The 18,565-nt window shown below is 44.5% G+C and overlaps 1 protein-coding gene and 1 pseudogene across 2 annotated transcripts in view; one reads left to right on the top strand and one right to left on the bottom strand.

The window, feature by feature from the left end:
• ITCH (itchy E3 ubiquitin protein ligase) overlaps positions 1-10,651 on the bottom strand; it is a 112,066-nt gene extending 101,415 nt beyond the window's left edge. For both annotated transcript variants that reach the window (XM_024742887.1, XM_024742885.1), the window contains exons 1-2: positions 10,493-10,651; positions 6,002-6,075 (exon numbers count right to left, since the gene is read on the bottom strand). The gene's annotated coding sequence lies outside the window, so the exon portion shown is untranslated. The remainder of the gene's footprint in view (positions 1-6,001; positions 6,076-10,492) is intronic.
• Positions 10,652-16,901: 6,250 nt separating this feature from the next.
• Positions 16,902-17,640, top strand: LOC112398560 (S-phase kinase-associated protein 1-like; annotated as a pseudogene).
• Positions 17,641-18,565: the final 925 nt, after the last annotated feature.

The raw sequence follows: 18,565 nt of genomic DNA, 5'->3' as shown, positions 1-18,565 counted from the left end.
AAAAAAAAAAAAAAAAAAAAAAAAAAGACTACTTACAATAACTACATTTTGCATTTTAGTCAAGAATAAGGAATTAACCTTCCTGTGTATGTCAAGAAAATTTTCATGAGAAAGTATAAACAGAACAAAAGGCTTGGTGAAAATTAAATCCTAAAAATCACTTTCTCTGATTATACAAAATAAACACATTCCACCTTTCTACATTTATCAGTTTTTTTAAACATTCTAAATCATAAATTAATTACTTTGTCAAGTTTCTGCAACAAAATTCTACATCTTTTCCAGGAAAAAATCTTTTGTTAGTGTTTCCAAACCTTGTTAAATACAAAAATTCCATGTTTAAACTGGTCTAAAAAAAAAAACAAAAAAAAACCCCCAAAACTGAAGTCTACATAAACTCCTCAGAGATTAACTGAGCTGACCAAAACTGTGAAACTAGAAATGTAATAAGCAGTTGAACTACTTTGCTTCTTCCTTTTCTATTCTTATGAAGCTGGGAAATCATAAGACTATGTACGTGATCCATCATTAAAGAGGGTGCTGGGGCTGAGTAATGAAGATCCACAACATGAAAAAAGAGGGATAGGACTTCCCTGGTGGCGCAGTCGTTAAGAATCCGCCTGCCAATGCAGGAGACACGGGTTCAAACCCTGGTCCAGGAAGATCCCACATGGCGCGGAGCAAGTAAGCCCATGTGCCACAACTACTGAGCACAACTACTGAGCCTGTGCTCTAGAGCCCGCGAGCCACAACTACTGAAGCCCTCAGGCTTAGAGTCTGTGCTCCACAAGAGAAGCCACTGCAATGAGAAGCCCGTGCACTGCAACAAAGAGTGGTCCCCACTCGCCACAACTAGAGAAAGCCTGCACGCAGCAATGAAGACCCAACGCAGCCAAAAAAAAAAAAAGAGGGATTGCCTCTTTAGTATTACCCTCACATATCCCAGTTTTTTACAGAAGAATGAATATGGGAAAAGCTTTCAAAATCTGCCCTCTTTACTGCAGGGTCCTACTGTCACAGAGTGACCCAAATACAAGCTTCTGTCTGTCACTTTCCATTCTCACTACCACCTCCCTAGCCTGCTCTCCCTACCTCCAGACCCTACCAACCCTAGTTAAATACTGTAGACCTCAATATTACCGAATAAATCTTCATAAAATACCATTTCATCCTGTCAGTCAACAAGACTTAAGTTTATCCCAAAATAAAAAGGCTGGTGAAGGGGAGCAGAATTTTTCACCCCAAAATATGCTACTTTGGCATAAGGATTCTTTTGAGCTAAAAACAATCAAAACTCAGCAGATTCAGTAAAAGCTCTTTACCTCCCCCTCAACTGCCTAAATTTACACTGGAAAGGAGGCCTATATCAAGAAGAGAACTATTGCCAGAGATATCTTTTTACCTAAGAAACTTACCTGCATATCAAGGCAACCTTATTTTCCAAACATCTCCTCTCCTCTTCCTTTTGTATCCCCAGACCCCTACCCCTTCCCTTAGGTCAGGATGTTCACATAAGCCTCTATTAGGTGGCTGCCCTTTGGGTCTCATACTTTTATGGGGCTCCCATACCATATTTAGGAAATTTGTTTTTCTCCTGTTAATCTGTCTTATATCAATGATTAGACCAGTCAAAGAACCTAGAAGGGAAGAAGAGAAATTTTTTCTGCCCCTACACTTGTCTCTTAATTTTTCCAAACTTTCTCTTCTTACGCGGACCACACAAACCCTCTTCAGATTAATCTAAATTCACTGTACTTCCACCATCTCAAGTCCATTCCTGCCATTTTGCCCAGTCTGAATCCCAGTTTTAAATAACTTCTCTCCTCCTCTTTGCCTTAATTATTCTATATACTCCTCATTCAGCCCTAGACTTCTCTAAGGTATCGCTTGAACTTTAAAAATCCCTACGTGGGTAAGGACTTTCTTCCCAGAGGGCAGAGAACGTGGGTTATGCTGTAAAAAATTGAGCCCCAGATCAGAGGCTACAGAATGGCAACCCACAAGACAAATCCTGCCCACAGTGGTGATTTGCTTGGCTCACAGAGTTTTTTATGAATTCATTAAGTTGCCAACATTTAAAAATAAAAATTTCTCTCAAAATCTGGAATTCTAGCTTCTGTTCAGAAAAAAGTTAAGATGTTCAGGCCATACTCTGTCTACACGCCACCCCTCCTCAGCCCCCTGCCAGATCAATAGTGAGCCAACACTGAATTATATATTTTTAAATGATGAATTTCATCTCAATTAAAAAAAATAAAGTGGGCCAAAGCTGCATAACAGCTGCCTCACTGGAGTGACATGAATTCCCTAAATCACTTAAGTCCCAATCTGATCTATCATTACTGTTTAAAATGTTCATCTAGCCCTTGTAGGCATTTGACTTTACAGTGCTCACCCTAGATAAATTTACTGAATGAATTAATAAAGTGAGAAGATAATTTTAAGAAGGACAAGGTTGGTGATGATGATAATGTGATAATGACAACAACAGTAATACTGGCAATTAACATTTCCTGCTTATTTTGAGCCAACTATTGTTCAAGCAAAAATACATTATCTCATTTAGTCCACACAACAACCCTATGGATACATGTTACTATTATTCTCAATTTACAGATGAGGAAACTAAGGCACAAAGAAGTTAAGCAGGGCTTCCCTGGTTGCAAAGTGGTTAAGAATCTGCTTACCAATGTGGGGGACACAGGTTCAAGCCCTGGTCCGGGAAGATCCCACATGCCGCAGAGCAACTAGGCCCGAGCACCACAACTACTGAGCCTGCACTCTAGAGCCCGCGAGCCACAACTACTGAGCCCGCGGGCCTAGAGCCCGTGCTCCGCACCAAGAGAAGACACCACAATGAGAAGCCCGCACACCGCAATGAAGAGTAGCTCCCGCTTGCCGCAACTATAGAGAAAGCCCATGCACAGCAGCAAAGACCCAACACAGCCAAAAACTTAATAAATAAAATAAATTAAACAAACAGAAGTTAAGCAACTTGGCCAAGGTCACACTGCCAGGACACGGTAGAGCCAGAATTCAAAATCAGACAATCTAACTCCAGTACATACTGTTAACCCCTACAATATGATTCCCTACCATACTTTCCTCTGTGACCAACTGAACGGACTCTCTGGAACGAAGAATCAAAGACTAAATTTTAGGGGCTTCCCTGGTGGTGCAGTGGTTGGAGTCCCCCTGCCGATGCAGGAGACACGGGTTCGTGTCCCGGCCCGGGAAGATCCCACATGCCACGGAGCGGCTGGGCCCATGAGCCATGGCTGCTGGGCCTGCACGTCTGGAGCCTGTGCTCCGCAACAGGAGAGGCCACAACAGTGAGAGGCCCACGTACCGCAAAAAAAAAAAAAAAAAAAATACAAAGTGATTCAGTACAAAACTCCTTCTCTCTCCTGGAGTAGAAGGTTATATATATTTGGGTATACAGTCTGCAGATGTGAAAAAAACTGCAAGTTTCTTGAAGGCAGGGACTGCTTTTTCCATGAGTTCCTGCAATGCCTAGCACAAAGCAGCAGTTAGCATATATTCAATTATATTAAAGGAACCAAGATATCCAAGTATCTTAAATTGCAGTGCAACAAAATCCTTATTATAGCATTTATCATCTTGCTGTTTACAATAATTACCGGTGAACAAGTTTGTTTTCCTGACAAAAACAAAATCCTTGAGGCAGAGTACCCCCTGGGACCTAGCATAACAGGGGCTCAATAAATGCTTACTGAGTATTATAAACTTAACATTCCTATACTTAGATTTCCTGTAAGTCTCTCTACCAATGTTTAAAGTAGAACTTAAGGGAATTCCCTGGCAGTCCAGTGGTTAGAACTCCACACTTCCACTGCAGGAGGCATGGTTCAATCCCTGGTTGGGGAACTGAGATTTCGCAAGCCATGCAGCATAGCCAAAATAATAATAATAATAATAAATAAATAAATAAAATAGAACTTAAATAAAATGGCTTCTCATTTATAAAGCACTGGGTTTTTTTTTTTTTTTGCAGTGCGCGGGCCTCTCCCGTTGAGGAGCACAGGCTCCGGACGCGCAGGCTCAGCGGCCATGGCTCACGGGCCCAGCCGCTCCGTGGCGTGTGGGATCTTCCCGGACCAAGCATGAACCCGTATCCCCTGCATCAGCAGGCGGACTCTCAACCACTGTGCCACCAGGGAAGCCCAGCACTGGGTTTTATGAAGTCCTATTATAAGATATTCCTGAGACCAGTCCTATATTGTATCAACAAAGCCCTGAAAAATTAGTGAGCTGGCATATGAAGCACAGAGAATAATCAATGAGCTAGGAGAGAGCATTGTGTTCATGCTTTCAATAGACAAGTAATGCAGTCCAGAGAGATTTAAGCGAATTGCTCAAGATCACAGAATTTAAGTAACAAGCAATACCAAGGCCAGAACCCATGTCTCCTGAATATTGGCCCAGTTTTCTTTCCACAAAGAACTACTCTGTGAGCTCAGGATGAAGTGGATACTTTTAGAAATATTTTAAAGATATTTGGTATGGAGAATGATCTTTCCCAGTACATAACTTTTTGTGAGGTATTATATCACCATTAAAGATATGAAATTTGCCTTGTTCCATTAACTGCAGATAACACCGTCTTTTTCCCTTGTTCTACATATTTTTCTCATTTTCATGTCTTTCCTTTCATTATCCTGAGAATTTTTCTTACTATCTCTTATTTATCTACTTTTCCTCTTACCACTTCCCTTCCCTAGTATGTCACAAAACAGCCTATCTCCTTTTCTCTCCATAACTATTAAAAAAAAAAAAACAGATTAAGCACATATTTGATTATAGCAGTGACCTGGGATACCATAATAAGCAAGTCACAGCCTTGGTCTCTTGGCATTTATAAGGCAATTTGTTAACAAAAACATACGCTAAACACAAAGGGTCACACAGTTGAATGAATAATAAACATTTTATTATTATGACGTTTACAGTGGAGACAAGAAGCCCAGTATGGATAAGACACATATGAAGAAAGGTGGTAATGACAACAGTTGCAAGGTTAGGGTTAGGCAAATGAAAGGGATCCTCTCTTCCTATTCAGCTTTCTCACCAACCAATTCACGTGCTCTACTTCATTCACCCCCTATTCTCTTACTGCTTGACTTTTCCTATGCTCTACTTTTATTCTTAACCAGTAGTCTTCCTTTTCTCTCTCCTGATCTTTTATTTTTTTTCCTCTCCTGATCTTTTAAAGTGCATCTGTCTTGTCCTGCTTTCCTTTTAAATATTATTGCCAACTCCTCCCACCTTGCAGATCTACATAATGCCTTAAGCTGTGAATTCATTTTTTTTCTAAAGATTTAGTATGTATTATTTTATTGGGTTGGCCAAAAGTTTGTTTGGGTTTTTCCATAACATCTTACAGAAAAAGAACGAAAGAACTTTTTGGCCAACCCAATATTTGATCCTCACAACAATGCCAGGGAGGCAGGTAGGAATCAACACATCTATTTTACAGATATATAAACTGAGTCCTGTCAATATTAAGTAATTTGCCAACTATCAGTTTGTCAGTGGCAAAATCAAATCAAAACCCAGACCTTTTCTTTCCAAGTCCTCTATTCTTTTTCCACTGAACCATATTGTCTTCTTTTTAATTCCTACACTTTTTAACCATATACATGCACATGTCTGGACAAGTATACAGAGATAAATGTTTATAAAATAGCACAAGTGGGAAAAGTTTATGTATGTCTAGGGAAGCTAGAAAAACAGAAAAGTCAGTCCTCAGGACTCAAATTAACAGTACAATGTGGCTCACATTGTACAATTTGGCTAATCCTTCTAAAGGCAGCTTTGGGTTTCAGGTCCAAGTAGAAACTGTCTATTTCTTCAACCAACTGATTTAGCCAGCATGAACACTGGTGTCTCCCCATACCTCCTCACAGCTGTTAATATGACCAGGGCTCACCCTCAGCAACATTCTTGCCCCCCAATCTCTCTCACAGGCACGCCACCATACCTGAAGTTTTCACTGAAGTCACTTCTTTGGGTTAAGGCGCTGTCTCCAGAAGGCCACTGTTAAATGCATGTTACCTGAGAGAGGAAGGAGGGTCCATTAACACATTATTCCTATGGTTAAACACATCAGATCAGCAATGACCTCAAAAATCTGACAGCACAATGTCCTTTAAAAAGTTTCATGGGACAGATAATTTTTGATGGAGCAGGCAGGGTAAGAAGGTGAGTCGGGGAGAAAATGACTCACATTCTGTAAGGGGTGACCCCCACCTGCATACGGCTACATGGCAAAACGAGGATGGCCATATAAACACATACTCTACCTATTGGGGTCACAGTAAGGACTATCCTTGCAACTTGGAAGCTCCTAGGGATAAGAAAAGAAAAAGTACTCCAAGAATCAGAGTATAGCCAGTTCTGAAAAGAAGTAAAGAGCTGAGTTGGCAGTAGTTCTCCAAGGACAGTACACTGCTAGACTGAAAGAGGACAGAGGCAAGGAACAGCTTCTGGTTAACTACTTCTAGTTGTGAGGCTAGTTTCCAACCCAACATTTTTAGCTGAGGGTTGACTTCTCAACCAGAGAATGCTGCAATTCAATTCTGCAACCCGCCCCCTTGCTAATTTATATTGACTCAAAGCCAGTATCATTTACAGCCACAAAAATCAACATGCCTTTACTGAGTGCTTATTATGAGCCCAGAATTTGACCAGGTGCTATAAATACAGGAGGGGGGGAAACCTTTATACACTTTTGCCTTAATTCATATAAAGGAAACCAATCCCCATTGGCTCACGGGCCCGGCTGCTCCGCGGTATGTGGGACCTTCCTGGACCGGGGCACGAACCCGCGTCCCCTGCATCGACAGGCGGACTCTCAACCACTGTGCCACCAGGGAAGCCCCCTCTTTTTTTTTTAATAAATTTATTTATTTATTTTTGGTTGCGTTGGATCTTCGTTGCTGTGCACGGCCTTCCTCTAGTTGCGGTGAGTAGGGGCTACTCTTCATTGCAGTGCGCGGGCTTCTCATTAAGGTGGCTTCTCTTGTTGCGGAGCACAGGCTCTATGTGCGTGGGTTTCAGTAGTTGTGGCACGCGGGCTCAGCAGTTGTGGCTCAGAGGCTCTAGAGCGCAGGCTCAGTAGTTGTGGTACACGGGCACAGTTGCTCCACAGCATGTGGGATCTTCCCGGACCAGGGCTCGAACCCGTGTCCCCTGCACTGGCAGGCGGATTCTTAACCACTGCGCCACCAGGGAAGTCCCTACACAAATTTCTTAAGCCAGAATGAATACAACAAAACTCACTTCTAGGCCAAAGTTCCTTGTTAAACTCTTAACTAAACAGTGAAGAGGCTCAGACTAGAAATACTTTTTTTCTTTTGGTCTAATACCAAAAGCTCTTTAGTAGCACACATTCATCTTGATACACTGGAGAAGAGGCTACGAGTTACAAAACTTGGTTCTACTTCTAGCTCTGATTATTAACTAGTTTTTTTTTTATTTTTTTAATTTATTTATTTTTGGCTGCGTTGGGTCTTCGTTGCTGCATGCGGGCTTTCTCTAGTTGCAGTGAGCGGGGGCTACTCTTCGTTGTGGTGCACGGCCTTCTATTTATGGTGGCTTCTCTTGTGGCAGAGCATGAGCTCTAGGCGTGTGGGCTTCAGTAGTTGTGACGCGGGCTCAGTAGTTGTGGCTTGTGGGCTCTAGAGTGCAGGCTCAGTAGTTGTGGCACACGGACTTAGTTGCTCCTCGGCATGTGGGATCTTCCCGGACCAGGGCTTGGAGCCATGTCCCCTGCATTGGCAGGCGGATTCTTAACCACTGTGCCACCAGGAAGTCCCAGTTTTTTTTTAAACAAACAGAAAACTAACAGGTTGGACTAGTCTAAGAATAGCATATACCTGGCACATATACTACCCATTAGATAACTAGTGTCCACAGGAGGAATCACTAATCAATCATAACTCACTTTCCCAGAGAATGCATATGATCAAAATCCTTCTCAACACAGGGCTCTGGTAGCTACTTCAAATGAAAGTTGGCCCATAAAACAAAATACATCTGCCACTGCAGACTGTAGATAATCTCTACAATCTCTTCCAACTCTAAAATTCTACAACCAGGTTTCTGAGGGGGGGAGAAAAACACTTCCAACAAGCTTAAATCAATAGTACTGACAGTCATAAATTTCAGTCTAATCTCCAAATTCTACAAATTGCACCTGATCAAGGATGCTAAAGAACAATACATTCTGATACAATTAACATACATAACCTATCGATATTATTCTGATTTGTTAATGGGTTCTTTTGACAGAAAAGGAACCTTTTACCCAGACGAGCCCTAAAGAAATCCTCATACAAAAACAGGGCAACAATACTGCACTAGTAAAGAACTAAATCCAATCCCTTGATCATCCCCACAGCCTCTCTACAAGGTCAAGCCTTTCACTTCTCACTTAGACCTCTGCAACAGCCACTCTTCCATCCTTTTTCACTCTTGTCACCAAAGCAATCTTTCTAAAGCCAACATCTACTCATATCACTTCCCTGTTCAAAAATGTGTATCTATTGCTAACAACATAAAACAAGTTTTTTTGCATTATACTTAGAACTTTTCATATAGTAGCCTTTTACCTTTCTGGCCTCACATCCACAGTGCTCTCCTTCCCCATCCCACTCCCTGCTCTCTTTTTCTTCCACAATCCTCTCCCATTTACGCACAGTATTAAGGTGTTTCCTCTGTCTGCCCTCCTTCCCTTTCCCCATCACAATCCCCATCCTACTCATCACCTAACACCCAACTTAGGTCCAGAAGCAGATGCTTCCTCCTTCTCAGGTCAACCGGGACACAACTGGTTACCTCCTCTACAGTCTCAAAGCTTTTTGGTTTATCCAAAGTATTGTTTGTCTCAATGGTTCCCAAAACCATCAGAATTGCCTGAGGCAAGTTTTAACCCAAAGGTACTAAATCAATCTCAGGGAATGAGGCCCTGAAATTTCTACGTTTCAAAAGCTCCCCTAATTATTCTAATGGTCAAATTTGGGGGCTAGTGGTTTGTCTCTTCCAGTAGGTGTAAAGATAGTTCTTTAACTAATATAGAAATGATTTATTCTAGAATACACTGAAGAAGTATTCTGCACTTGTTTATTTCATATCATATCCTTGTGACTTGACTCATATGCTGAAGATGAAGGAATTCCTTTTGGACTCACACCCCAAAAAATTTACATTCACTGTTCAAAAAAGCAGGTGAATTTCCACCTTCATTTGTAAATCTTAAAAATGAAGTAATCGTACCTTGAGTAAACCTATGAATACACAGTGAAGCCTCTCAACAGAGCTGCCATGAGAACTTCGGCTGAGAAATCCTTAGCCCATTTTCAGGGTGGAAATACACTGCCTTTAGTACTTCCTTAAGACCTAATTATGTTAGGAATACATGCGAGACCCCAACTAAGTACAATGATAGTGTCTGGCTCAAGTGCCTAGTTAATTTTCAAAGAAAAATCCCACTCGTCCTTCCCCACCCCTCACTCCCAAAAAAGTATAATGAAGCTGTAGAAAAATGGCAGAAAATCTAACAAGATTAAGATATGAATATAACCAAGACAACAAGCTGAGTTGTTGCTGGGAACCGTGGATTTCGGGTAGTTTGTAAATTCACCTGGTTACATCGCTAACTTGGGGCCCAACGTCTACCTGGGGCAAAAAAACCGTGTGTTTATCTCTCTTTGAGTCGCGGCCCGGAGCTAAGTCTGAAAACTTGAGTTCCCCACTTAGTCACCCCTAAGTCACGTCCTCATCACGGCTACTTTTTTCTTCTCTCCACTAAAGAAAAGGGCACTCTCAGGAGGAAGGACACTGACAGCTCCACGACTGCAAAACTCCGCGCCGACGGCGGGCGCGGAGGAGGACGCCGGGGCCGGGACCACCATGCTGGGGGACAATGGAGGGAGGAGGGGAATGGAAGAGAGAAGAGAGGCAGCCGCTGTACTGGGCCCCTCTCGCGAGTGGGGGCTCCAAAAAGTCTCGGGAAGGGCAGCGAGTGGCAGGTGGGCCCGGCCACCGCCCCTCGCAGGGCCACGTCGCCCGCGCCTACCGCTGCCGCCCGGCCCCGCGCGTAGGCCGGGCCGCGGCATAGTGGCCCCCGGGCGGGGCTGAGGGGCTCGGGGCCAGACCCTGCGGGCGCCCACTGCGGCCCAGTCCTCTCATAAGTTGGCGCCCGTAAGGCTAGGGGCTCCGGACGCCTGAGCCCAAGAGTGGCCGCTGGGTGCGTCCAGCCGACCCACCCCGACCCCCGCCGGGCCCCTGCCACAAGCCCGAGCTCCCCGCGCCCCCCACGGGCACCGGCTCTGAGAGAAGAGGAAGCAGCCGCGGCTCTGGGGTCTCGACTGACGCGCCGCACTCCTCCATCCCTCGTTCTCCTCGGACACGCTTATCCAGGACCCTCCCTCTCCCCAGAACTGCCTCCAGTCCGCCCACGGATTTTTACCGGGACTCGGGGCGGCGGCGACTCTTGCGTCCCTCGACTAAGATGGCAGCCGGTCCCGAGCCCGGACCACAGCTACTAGAGCGAGCTGGCGGCCAACACGCAGGCGCCTCCAGCTCGAGAGCGATCCGGCCTACAAGCCCCAGAAGGTCTTGCGCACTAGCCCGCTGCCGGCAGGAAGAGCTCGCAGAGGCTGATGAGCGCAGCTAAATCGGGGTTTGCGCTCAGTCAGGTGGGAGGGACACTTGGATTGCTCCCAGTACCTCTAGGCTTTTTTGAAAACCCTCCTAATCACACACCAGAACCTCTAAAAGCTGTAGCTGCGGATCCAAAACTCTAGTGTGCATCAGAATCACCTGAAGGGCTTGTTAAAACTTAAGACTAAAAAAAAAAAAAAAAAAAAAAAAAAAAAAAAAAAATGGGCCCCACCCCCAGGGTTTCTAATTCATCAGATCTGGGATAGGACCTAATAATTTTAATAATTTACATTTCGGACAAGCTCTCTGGTGTACTACTGGTAGGAGATCACACTTTGAGAACCACTGAACTGTAGCTTAGTCCTTAGGAAAGTACACTCAGGAGTTGCATTGATTGGATTCAACTCCACCTTTTAACAGGGTGCACTTAGGGATGATGAAAACAGCTTAAACGTAAGTGGTGCCAACATGGCAGGTGTTCTAAGAGCTGATCAATAAGATTCTTTTTTGGTTTTTAACACATTTATTTATTTAGGCTGCGTGGGGTCTTAGTTGTGGTATGCAGGGTCTTAGTTGCCGCATGTGGACTTCGTGTGGACTTCTTAGTTGTGGCATGCAGGCGGGATCTAGTTCCCTGACCAGGAATGGAACCCGGGTCCCATGCATTGGGAGCATGGAGTCTTACCCACTGGACCACCAGGGAAGTCCCCTGATCAATAAGATTCTTTAGTCCTCAAAACAAATCTATGAGGGAAGTACCTTCATTTTCCTCACTTTACAGATGCACAAACCAAGTCACAAGTTGGACAAGAACCCAGGCAGTCTGGTTTCAGAGTCCAACCTCTTAACTTCCGTCATGGGTTGTGAGAACAGGCTGTGCAAGTGGACTCAGAGGCACAACTAAGTGCTTAGTAATTAGTGACCTTTGCTATTATTGTTTAGCGTGTTCCTCTTAATGAAAATAGTATTTTACCATCTGTAAAGTCACTTACACTTTTCAAATACTTTCAAATCCTCCATGTCATTGTTTCCTGCAATGTACCTTAGGAGAGCTTGTTAAACATACAGATTCCTATAACCCCACCCCATTCACATTGTCTAGCGCAATGGTTCTCAAACTCCAGTGCCCATCAGAATCAAGTGCAGGACTTAAACCATAGTTTGCTGGGCCTCACCCCTAGGATTTCCAATTTGGTAACTCTGAGGTCAGGCCTCAGATTTTGCATTTTTAACCACAGACCACACTTGGAGAATCACTGTGGTAGGCAGTGTTTCTCACCTTTTTTTGAAATTATCATCTCTGTAAGGAACATTTTTACACTTTTTTTTTCTTTTTGGTCGCCCCACGCAGCATGCGGGATCTTAGTTCCCAGTCCAGGCCCGTGCCCCCTGTAGTGGAAGCACAGAGGTTTAACCACTGGACCACGAGGGAAGTCCTAGACATTTTTTCCTAAATTGCCTCATGAAATTTTAATATCACAAACATACTGTTTATCAATTTACGTGCCATATATCTATGCTTTTACAAAAAAGTTGGGGGGCAGAGGGAATTCCCTGGCGGTCCAGTGGTTAGGCTCCACGCTTTCACTGTGGAGGGCGCAGGTACAGTCCCTGGTTGGGGAACTAAGATTCTGCAAGATGCACAGCGCCACATGACAAAAACAAAAGAATAAATTTAGAAAAAAAATTTTTTTTAAAAATTACCTCTGCATCCCCAACCAATTTTTGTCCTATTAAGAATGGGGGAGGGCTTCCCTGGTGGCGCAGTGGCTGGGAGTCCGCCTGCCCATGCAGGGGACGCGGGTTCGTGCCCCGGTCCGTGAGGATCCCACGTGCCGCAGAGCGTCTGGGCCCGTGGGCCATGGCCGCTGGGCCTGCGCACCCGGGAGCCTGTGCTCCGCGGCGGGAGGGGCCGCGGCGGTGAGAGGCCCGCGTACCGCAAAAAAAAAAAAAAAAAAAAAAAAGAGAATGGGGGAATGTGGATTGTTTAACTAGTGCCCCAGGTGATTCTTATTACTAGGCAAGATTGGGGAACACAGTGTGCCTTTAAGGTATGAGGTGTTTTTATGCCCATTATACAGAGAGGGAAATGAGTCTCAAGGAAATTAGATGAATGGTCCAGATCACTCAGCCAGGAACCAGGGATCCAACCGAAGTCCGCTCCAGGTTCTGTCTTCATATACAATTTTTAAATTATCTAATGTTAGGCAAAACTAATGTATGGTGTTTGAAGTCAGGATAGTGATTACCTTTGAGGGAAGGTAATACCAGGAAGGAGACAAAAAAAGGGGTTCTTGGGGCTGGTAAAAATGTTCTGTGTCTTGACCTGGGTGCTGGTACACAGGCATGTTCACTCTGTGAAAATTCATCAAGCTGCATATTTATGATATGTGTATTTTTCTGTATATGTCAAGAAAAGTATATATAAAACAAATATATGTTTTAAATGTATACTCATTTTATTCCAAAAATGCATCTCTTTCTACTACATGCCAGCTTCTCAAACTTTAGAGTGCATCAGAATCAGCTGGAGGGCTTATTAAAACCCAGATTGCCAAGTAACACGCCCAGAATTTCTTAAGGTAGGAAGTTCTGGAATCAGGCCCAAGAATTTGCATTTCTAACAATTCCCAGGTGATGTTGATGCCTAGGGATCACATTTTGAGAACCACTATGCTGGGTGGACTATGATATCCTAACCTTCTTGCTCATACCAAGGGTAGATTAGCTGTGATCTGGGAGGTAGAACCTAGCAGAATTAATGTCAGGCTTCTTCAGAGGCACATAGATCAAGGAGGAGCTAGTTCTGACTATCAACATCTTACTTCAGGGGTTTTAGGGAAATCCCCTGAACCTCAGTGGCCAAATCTCTAAATAGGAATAATAGGTACTACCTCCTAGGATGTTGTGAAGATTCTAGGACATCCAGGGTAAGTAGTTAGTTGGTGGCTCTCCAAGGAGAAGCTGGGTTGGTAAGGGCAGAGAATCCCAGCCTGGGCATTTCCTCATCTCCCATGCTGTGTGGCTCTGGCTCCCAAGTTCCCTGATCCAAAAGCCAGTCTAGTCTTGGCCTGGTCAGAATGTAGGACTGGTGGCTAATAGAGCCTTGAGCCACCTATACCCTCCTTCTGCCTTGGGCAGCCAGGTCAACCTGGGACAGGACCCAGACCTGCTACAGCAGGGGCAGGAAGCCTGGGAGAGGCCCCCACCAGCAAGGGAAGGAGTTTCCCAGGCCTTTGGAGAGAGAAGGAAGCAGGGATGAAGAGCTGGAAGGAGTGGGGAGAGAAACCCCAGCAGCCCACATGCCACCTGTCACTTACTGGCTTTCCCTGCAGAACACTCAGTCACATTGCTAGTCACGCTGCTGTCCCCCATTTCCCTGGAGCCATTCTGCATTCAATGCCAGAGGAAGGGAAACACTTGAAAAGTGGCAGAACTGTGTGTTGATGGAGAGAAGACACTGCATGGGGCTTCTGGGAGCTTCAGATCTGGATCCAAAGAAACCACTGAAGACCTGAGGTCGTGGCTCATCATTTTCCCTCTTTAAGACTGTTTTGTTGGGATTTCCCTGGTTGTCCAGTGGGTAAGACTCCACACTCCCAATGCAGGGGGCCTGGGTTTGATCCCTGGTCGGGGAACTAGACATGTGGACTCTCAGCTGCGGCATGCAACTAAGAGTCCACATGCCACAACTAAAAGATCCTGCATGCCGCAACTAAGACCCAGCACAGCCTAAATAAATAAATAAATATTGTTTTTTAAAAAAAGGGACTTCCCAGGTGGCACAGTGATCAAGAATCCACCTGCCAAGGCAGGGGACACAGGTTTGAGCCCTGGTCCGGGAAGATCCCACATGCCATGGAGCAGCTAAGCCCATGTGCCACAACTACTGAACGTGCACTCTAGAGCCCGTGAGCCACAACTACTGAGCCCACATGGCCCAACTACTGAAACCCGAGTGCCTAGAGCTCGTGCTCTGCAACAAGAGAAGCCACCGCAATGAGAAGCCCGCGCACTGCAAGGAAGCCCCCACTTGCCGCAACTAGAGAAAGCTCACGGGCAGCAGTGAAGACCCAATGCAGGCAAAAATTAAATAAATAAATAAATTTATTTTTTTAAAAAGACTGTTTTGTCATCTGCAAAATGAGGTACACAAGTTCTGTCCCTAGTCACCTCAGTCCCTCCCTCCCAGGTAGTGTTGCCAGATTTAGAAAATAAAAATGTAGGAAGGGGCTTCCCTGGTGGCGCAGTGGTTGAGAATCTGCCTGGCAATGCAGGGGACACAGGTTCGAGCCCTGGTCTGGGAGAATCCCGCATGCCGCGGAGCAACTGGGCCTGTGAGCCACAACTGCTGAGCCTGCGCGTCTGGAGCCTGTGCTCCGCAACGAGAGGCCGCGATAGTGAGAGGCCCGCGCACCGTGATGAAGAGTGGTCCCCGCTCGCCGCAACCAGAGAAAGCCCTCGCACAGAAACGAAGACCCACCACAGTCAAAAATAAATAAATAAATAAATTAGTTATAAAAACCCAAAACAACACCAAAAAACCAAAATGGTTCTTTAAAAAACAATAAGTAGGATGCTCAGTTAAATTTGAATTGCAATAAAAAATTAATAATTTTTTAGTATAAATATGTGACAAATGCTGCATGTAACATTCTTACACTAATTTTTTTTATTGTTTATCTAAAGTTCAGATTGAATTGGGTATCATGTATTTTATTTGGTAACCCTACTTCCAGGGCTTTATACACTTTCTCCATTGGGGTAGTGAAATTAAATGCCTCCAAGGACCAGTAATAAATAGCCATAAAGAGTGCTCAGCACCTCCTCCTCCAGTTTTTGGGAGGACTTAGATTCAGAGGAGCATTTGCAGGACTGAAGAACTCCCTGAGATAATATACAGCATGCCAGAGCTTCTCCTAGTCTTGTTCATTATCCTCAGTACCTCTTTTCTTGCTCTCAAACGTGAAGTTGTCCCTCTCCTAGGAAAGCCCCATTGGCCCATAGCTACAGATTGCAGACGAGAATCACTTCTTGCCCACAGTTCTCACTGGAAATGTCTATCCTAAACTGAATTATACCTGTCTTAAAAAAAAAAGTCATGCCTGCAAATTCCTCAAGCAAAAATGGAATCAAGAGACAAGCATCTAGGTCACATTATGCAAGATGGAAAGGTGTCATCAGACCAGAAACTCCGGGGAATCTTAGAGCTCAGCCTTGACTCATGTAAACTTCAGAGGCGGTAAAGGCTGCAATTAGAGATATAGGAACATGTGATTTTGTTTTCGGTCCTGGAGGACCTTCTAAACTTGGAGGGAGGAGGGGCAGGTCCTGAAAGGTCAAATGCTTCAGTCACGTGTGTTCAGGCTGCTTCCTCAACTGTGAAACAGGACTAAACTCTTACGGTTGTGGGGAGGATAAAATGAGAGAGCATTAACACAGTACAGGACCATAGTAAGTGTTCAATTAAAATTAGTGCTTGATTTTTCACACGAGGCAGCTGTGTGCCAAAGAGGTTTGGGGACTTGCCTGAGATCAACTAGTAACTGGTGGAGCAGGATTCAAATTTGGTCAGCCTGACTCTAGAGCCCTCACTCTTGTCCTTTAAGCCAGTATCTTCCAAGGGGTTGTGGACTGATGATGCACACAAAATGATTTTAGGTGGTACCAAAAGTGGCCACAAAAAAACAAACAAACAAATAAAACAAAAAAAATGGCCTCCCTGGTGGCACAATGGTTAAGAATCCACCTGCCAATGCAGCTGACACGGGTTTGAGCCCTGGTCCCAGAAAATCCCACATACATGTGACAGAGCAAATAAGCCCGTGCACCACAACTACTGAGCCTGCACTCTAGAACCCACGAGCCACAACTATTGAGCCTGTGAGCCACAACTATTGGGCCCACGTGCCACAACTACTGGAGCCCAGTCACAAGTATTGGGCCCATGTGCCACAACTACTGAAGCCCACGGGCCTAGAGCCTGTGCTTTGCAACAAGAGAAGCCACGACAATGAGAAGCCCACGCACTGCAATGTAGAGCAGTCCCCGTTCGCTGCAACTAGAGAAAGCCCGCGCACAGCAACGAAGACCGAACACAGCCAAAAATAAAAACAAATAAATTAATTAATTAAAAAAAAAAAAACAGGTGTTGGCCTTGTTCTCAGCTTTTGTGTTTTTCTTTTTGCAGACGCCGCCCTGCTCTCATTAGCCTCTGGCCTGCCATCTCCTTGAATCCTAACACCATGCCTTCAATTAAGTTGCAGAGTTGTGATGGAGGGATATTTGAAGTTGATGTTGAAATTGCAAAACAATCTGTGACTATTAAGACCACGTTGGAAAATTTGGGAATGGATGATGAAGGAGATGATGATCCAGTCCCCTAGCCAAATGTTAATGCAGCAATATTAAAAAAGGTCATTCAGGGGTGCACCCACCACAAGGATGATCCACCTCCTCCTGAGGATGGTGAGAGCAAAGAAAATCGAACAGATGATATCCCTGTTTGGGATCAAGAATTCCTGAAAGTTGACCAAGGAACACTTTTTGAGCTTATACTGGCAGCAAACTACTTAGACACCAAAGGTTTGCTTGATGTTACCTGCAAGACTGTTGCCAGTATGATCAAGGGGAAAATTCCTGAGGAGATTCAAAAGACATTCAGTATCAAAAATGATTTTACAGGGCTTCCCTGGTGGTGCAGTGGTTGAGAGTCTGCCTGCTGATGCAGGGGACACGGGTTCGTGCCCCGGTCCAGGAGGATCCCACATGCCGCGGAGCAGCTGGGCCCGTGAGCCATGGCCGCTGAGCCTGCGCATCTGGAGCCTGTGCTCCGCAACGGGAGCGGCCACAACAGTGAGAGGCCCGCGTACCGCAAAAAAAAAAAGAAATGATTTTGCTGAAGAAGAGGAAGCCCAGGTATACAAAGAGAACCAGTGGTGTGAGGAGAAGTGAAACTTTGTATCTGATGCTGTAACACTGTTAAGGATTGTTCCAAATACTAGTTGCACTGCTTTGTTTATAATTGTTAATATTAGAAAAACAGTCCACAAATGCAGCAGCAAGTCAGTTGTATTAGCAGAATGTTGTCCTCACTGCATGTGTAGTTTCAGTACAGATTCCAAACTTATGGCTCAGTTTCTTCTAGTATGATCAAAAGTTCTTTTTTCTTTGCTCTGAATAAAATTGAACTGTGGGTTCTCTACAGAAAGTGGCATTTTGGGCTTTCCCTCTTTTTGTAAAGCAATTTCTGCCTAGTTTATTGTCCAGTTAACTTTAGTTTAGTGACTTTTAAAAGTTGGCATTGGGCTTTCTTGGTGGCGCAGTGGTTGAGAGTCCGTCTGCCGATACAGGGAACACGGGTTCGTGACCTGGTCCGGGAGGATCCCACATGCCGCGGAGCAGCTGGGCCCGTGAGCCATGGCCGCTGAGCCTGCACGTCCGGAGCCTGTGCTCCGCAATGGGAGAGGCCACGGCGGTGAGAGGCCCGCGTACAAAAAAAAAAAAAAAAACACACACACACACACACACAAAAAGTTGGCATTGTAAATAAAACAACTTGCAAAAATTTGTCTGAAATAGAAAACAACAACAAAAACTTTTCATTATGAAAAATTTCAAAGATACATAAAAGAAAAGAAAATAGTATAATGGATTTCCAGCTTCACCCAGCTTCAAATAGCAACTCATTAACAATAGCTTTCATCTATTACCTCTGCCGATGGCTTCTTTTGAAGCAAATGCCAGACATCATATTATTTCATAGGTAACTATTTTGGTAGAATTTGGTATGGTAATTTTTAAAAATTTTATTTTATTGAAGTATAGTTGATTTACAATGTTGCATTAATTTCTCCTGTACAGCAAAGTGATTCAGTTA

This window comes from Neophocaena asiaeorientalis, unplaced genomic scaffold (assembly GCF_003031525.2).
Source record: "Neophocaena asiaeorientalis asiaeorientalis breed wild unplaced genomic scaffold, Neophocaena_asiaeorientalis_V1.1 scaffold82, whole genome shotgun sequence".
Taxonomy (NCBI): domain Eukaryota; kingdom Metazoa; phylum Chordata; class Mammalia; order Artiodactyla; family Phocoenidae; genus Neophocaena; species Neophocaena asiaeorientalis.
This window is presented reverse-complemented; position numbering and strand designations above follow the sequence as displayed.